Source organism: Arachis stenosperma, chromosome 4 (assembly GCF_014773155.1).
Source record: "Arachis stenosperma cultivar V10309 chromosome 4, arast.V10309.gnm1.PFL2, whole genome shotgun sequence".
Taxonomy (NCBI): domain Eukaryota; kingdom Viridiplantae; phylum Streptophyta; class Magnoliopsida; order Fabales; family Fabaceae; genus Arachis; species Arachis stenosperma.
In genome coordinates this window covers 102,600,467-102,605,858 of record NC_080380.1, presented here as the reverse complement: position 1 = coordinate 102,605,858, position 5,392 = coordinate 102,600,467, and the positions used below count along the sequence as shown (strand labels likewise).

The following is a 5,392-nucleotide window of genomic DNA, read 5'->3' as shown; positions in this document are numbered from 1 at the left end:
CAATTGAACCCGCAAGTGGATTGGGTCGTCCAAGTAATACGTCAGGTAAGTGAGGGTCAATCCCACGAGGACTAAGAAACAGGGCGACAATGGTCAACTGATTGGCTTAGTCAGGCGAATAGAAAAGTTGGTTGTGTGGGTTTTCAAAACATTAAACACTAAACAAGAGTAAAGACAGTAAATATACGTTTGGTGTGGAAATCAATGAGAGAAACAATTAGGTATCAGAAATATTTACTTTTTCGGATTGAGTTTTCTTACCAACTATTTTAATCATGCAAGATTCATTTCATGGCAAACTGTAATTGACTAAACCCTAATCTCTTAGTGATTTAGTCTCCTCTAACCTTCATCAACCGCCAATCTCTTGGTTACTTGATTCTAATTAGAGAGTTAAGTTCAACTCTAGTTTATGGCCATAGAAACTCTAATTACCCATGATTAAACAGATTATATGTCACGTATCCAGATTAGTTCAAGTAATTAGTAATTTAGGAGGAATTTACTTTCAAGTTGTTGTTCATGTGAGAGACCTCTCCCAAAGATCACATGAACACATGTAGAATAAGGGTCATACTCTCGTTCCACCTAGATTCATAAAATTAAAAACGAAAGTAATCCTTGAAATTGAATCAATATATTAACTAAAATAGAGGAATAATAGACTCAATCCATAGAAATAAACAGAGCTCTTAACCATAACAAAAAAGGTTTAGTGCCTCATGACTTACAGAGAAAAATTAGGATTCTGAAAAGTGCGGAAGAGAAAAGATTCAGAAGTTGCCATCCCCCCCTAAAGGGTGAATCTTTTCCCTTTTATATCTAACCTAATTCCGATTTGATATTAAAATAAAATATTAAATTCTAAAACTAAAAGATATTGTTTGTAAATAAAAATTACTGAAAGAAAATAAAAGATAACTAATAAAATTAAAGATAAATCCAACTAGAGATGCTCCAAAGTGTAGGCTTCAACTCGGATTGTCTGGTTGGGCGTTTAGCGCCCATAAGGGGTAGGAGCGATGCTGTCTTACAAGGGTTGCTGACTGGCGTTTAGCGCCCAAAGAGATACTTCAAATCTTTAGCTTTTTGCTCCAAACTCTGTCAAGTTGCTCCGAATTTCACCTGAATTAATCAAAACACCAGAAATACTCAAAGTAGCATCCAAAAAGAATTTTTGCACTAAAATATAATAAAACTTAATAAATTCTAACAAAAAAACTAGAAAATAAAGAAAAAGGGTACAAGATGCTCACGCATCAGAATATTAATGCGAGGGTTTCGAAACAAAAACATTTACTGTAATAAGAAAGCGAAACAGCAGCGGTCTCTGAACCGATTTGGCGGCAGCTCCAGCAGCCATCCCGACTGACAGCGGCGACCAGAACTCCAACGACTGTAACAAACATGCAGTGACGATAACGTTTCTGGGAATTTAAAGAACGAAATACCAAACTCAAACCTTACCAGCAGTGGTTGTAGGTGATGACAGCGGCGTTTCTTGGTGGCATAGAGGCTCTTCCACCCATCACCAGCGGCGGCAACGGAGCGTGCGACGGTGGCAGCTGGCTTCGCAATGCATGGCAGCAACAGAACTGGTGAGGAACGACGACAAAAGTGTGGCGGTTCCAGGCTTTGGCAACGGCAGAAAATGGCAGTGAATATGGCTACCTCCAGCGACGGTGGCAGGTTGCGATAAGGACAACGGTGACCTTCAAGCACGCGTGCACGACTTCCCTCTCGACGGTACAGCGGCGGCGAGCGAGACGTGACGGCGCTGGACGGCGGCGATAGCTCGAACGACGGCGGCGAGCTGAATGGCGGCGACTCCCTCTCTTCTTCCCTTCTCCCCCGTCGCAGCTCCCTCAAACCTTGCGTCCTCTCCCTCTCAGATCTCCCTCTTTTCCTTTTCCCTTTCTTTCTTTTCTTCTTTCTTTTTCAGCAGCTGTTGCTGTGTTGTGTGCGTGTGTTTTGTTTGTATGTGTGCTGAGTGTGTGGGTGAGGGGGTTGGGTGGCTAGGGTTAGGATGAGGGAGTGAGTGTTAGTAAAATTAGGGTTTATGCATAAAATTGGAGGTTTTTTGGTCTAATTAGAATAAGGTAATTTTAATAAAATTTGGGCATAGAATAATAAATTAAAATTTAATTAAATTTTTAAAAATTACTTTAAAATATTATTTATTGTATTAAAATACTAATTGATTCTCAATCAAATAATTTAATTGAAATTATAAGATAATATAATAAATTTTCTTTATCCTTAAAACTTAAAGTTTTAAATTATAAAAATATAAATTATTTAAATCAAATCATATAAAATTCTTATTAATTCATAACTACTAATTTTATAATTTAAATATAGAAAATAACTCAATAATTATAAAATTGGACAAAATTCTAATTTAAACAATCAAACATCATTATTTTTAAATTTTTAAGACTTTAAATTATAAATAAAAAAATAATTCATAATTATAGAGTTTTTATAAAAATCTTAATTTATTTTAAATTCAATTAATTAAAACTGCCTTTAATTATCTTTAATAAAATAATTTCTAAAATTAAAACTAAAAATAAATATACAATTTTAAAGTAGTTTATAATAAGACTTTTCAAAAATTTTGAATCTTACAAATTTTGGACAACAAGAATATGACTCTGATTTTTAGACCGGTGGTGATGGTGCTTGGAACAACAATAGAGGACGAGGAAGGGATCATGGAAGAGACGAGGCGAATCCCTTTTAATTTGTAGAGACTAATTTGGAGAAGGGTAACTGAGTAAAAATTAGAGCAAAAGAATTGGAAAGTTTTTAACTTGTAATGGTTAAATTAATTATAAAAGACAACTTAGTAATTAGTTAAAAAAATATGCTGTATTATTAAAAAATAGTAGCCACATTAACATTTTTTCGTTGAAGATGTGTTTCAACAAGTTTAAAGACATACTTGTTAAATTTTTAAAATCTTTTAAAGACTATTTATCAATAACATTATTTAAGTATTATTTTGTCAACACCAAAATTTTTTAGATATTAAATTATTTACCTCATTAAAGTAATTATAACCAAATAGTTTTATATTTGTTAAAGTATAAAATGGGAGATATCACAATTTTTAGAGTAGCGTCCAACTCATTATAGATATAACAGTTTTCACATAGATCGGATTTAGATCTTCACTCAATAATCTTACACGCATATGCATCATTATGCTAATTTTCTAATAAAATATTCCTATTGCACACATTATTTCTCATACCGATTACTCTCATCATATTTTGATAGCTAAGTAGCTAATTAATCCTTCGAGGTCGTGCGAAAAAAAAAATGATATTAAAATTCAAACTAATTCCACCCTTTAATGAAATAATGTAAATCAATAAAAGAAAATTGTGCAAGTTATTTATAAAAGGATATATATATATATATATATATATATATATATATATATCCAACTAGCTAGGACATAATATGTGTATGGAGAATGTGAAGGAAGGCAAAGAAAACAAGCATTTAAGTTCAAAGGATGCTCCATCAAACTTCTTTTAAAGGTAAACGATCGGAAGGAAGTACCCAGAATAACTTATGCTGCAAATTTAATTTAAATTTGACTAGCTATGGTTACATATATAGGGTTCATAGGGGAGTTGGGATTTCACTCTTCAACATTCTTATTTAATAATATAATTCAGTGATTGTCATAAGTACACTGTGCACACCTAATTCATACATCCAAAAGAAGAAACAAAAATCGAGTTGTTGCTTACCCGTGTTGGGATAACATAATATTCTCTTTGTGATTATAAAAAAGCAAAGCATAATATCATACTCAATTTTTAAACTCAATTGATTCCGCAGTAGGTGGCATATTTTTATAATTTATATTTATTTTTGTCTTTTATGTTGAATTAATGTACATTTTTTCATTATTTGATGCAGTTCAGATATATATGAGTTGAATCTCAAGAAAAATTATTGAATATTTTTAGAGCACATACATACATCTAATATGTATGTGTTATAGAAGAACTAATAATAATTTACTTTAATTTATAATGTTTAATCAATTGATAAGTGACAAATTATAGAAAAATTACTTTAAATTCAACCATATATCTAGCAGTAAAGAGATTTATAGCAATTACTTGTATCAAACATAAGTATACATAAACATTTTTTCGCATAAAATGAAAAGCATATATAAATTAGAAAAAAGTTCAGGTATTGTAAGAATATGCGTGTTTCAGTAGTATAAAATTAACAGTTAAAACTAAAAATTTTTGGCAAAATACTTCAAAATTTTTCAACAGATTATATGTCTAAAAGATGTTAGTTTTAACAAAACTTCTCTAGATTTCACATTTGTCTAATAATAAAAGGTTGATGTGAATTTAATATACGAAACAAACAACAATTTTCACAGAGAATGAAAAGCATATGTGGATGTATGTGTAAGGAGATGCTAACTTCAACAAATCTGGCGTTAATGACAATAGTACAAAGGAAAAGGGAATCAATGTTGGGGATGTATCTGACTCTCTGATTTTTTAAAAAAGCTCAATCACTGTATCTTATACTCTTATATATATATGGAGTTACTTACTACTAACTTATCTGTCTGATACATAGAATAATGTCAGTGAGGTACTGAATGGGAAAAAGGGCTCATCAAGTTCCATGCAACTCTTAAGTACGCACAATCATGCCCTAATCTCAATATTTATACACAGTTTTATTTTGGAAGAGTCTATATCATACCCATAATTATACTAATTATAGTCACTAAACAGTTTTAGACAATATCTAAAAATTATTATTAAAATTAAATTCATATTTTTTTTATGTTATAATAATATTTTTTATTTTTGTTTTCGATATTAAAAAATATTTGTTAAATAATAAGATATTATTTTAATTTTAATAAAACTTAAAAAGTGTTGCTAAATAAACAGCATAATCTAGATCTTTTATTTTTATACACAGAATATATACAATATCTCTTTATCTGTCTCTCTTAAAGATAAACATTTATATATACGAATGAAATCTCTCTATCATGCAATCTATGAATCTAATAATTAGAGATTTAAACTCTAATGAAAGCGTAGTTTGTAACAATAAGTTCTCTTTCAATCTTTAGAATGATTTCTTATTAGCTAGGCTTAAGAGAGGCATGAGTAAAATACGTTGTGCAATTTCAAATTAAAATATCTCATCATTTTTTGTATGTATGTTATGATTTTTTTTTTTTTTATTTTACATGATCCTAGTGAAAATCGAAGGAACCATCAATTACAACAACCTCGTGTGTTCTTTTGTTCAAAGCAAAAAAGAATCCACCTATATGAGAAGAGTATAAACTTAAGTGTGATTACAAAATTTCCTTATATTA

At 30.6% G+C, this 5,392-nt stretch overlaps 1 long non-coding RNA gene across 1 annotated transcript; it reads right to left on the bottom strand.

Moving 5' to 3' along the window:
• Positions 1–721: 721 nt before the first annotated feature.
• LOC130972897 (uncharacterized) lies at positions 722–2,000 on the bottom strand. Its single transcript, XR_009083951.1, has 3 exons — positions 1,468–2,000; positions 1,257–1,396; positions 722–1,125 (listed from the first exon to the last, which is right to left on the bottom strand). It is a non-coding gene; the product is annotated as an uncharacterized LOC130972897 (long non-coding RNA).
• Positions 2,001–5,392: the final 3,392 nt, after the last annotated feature.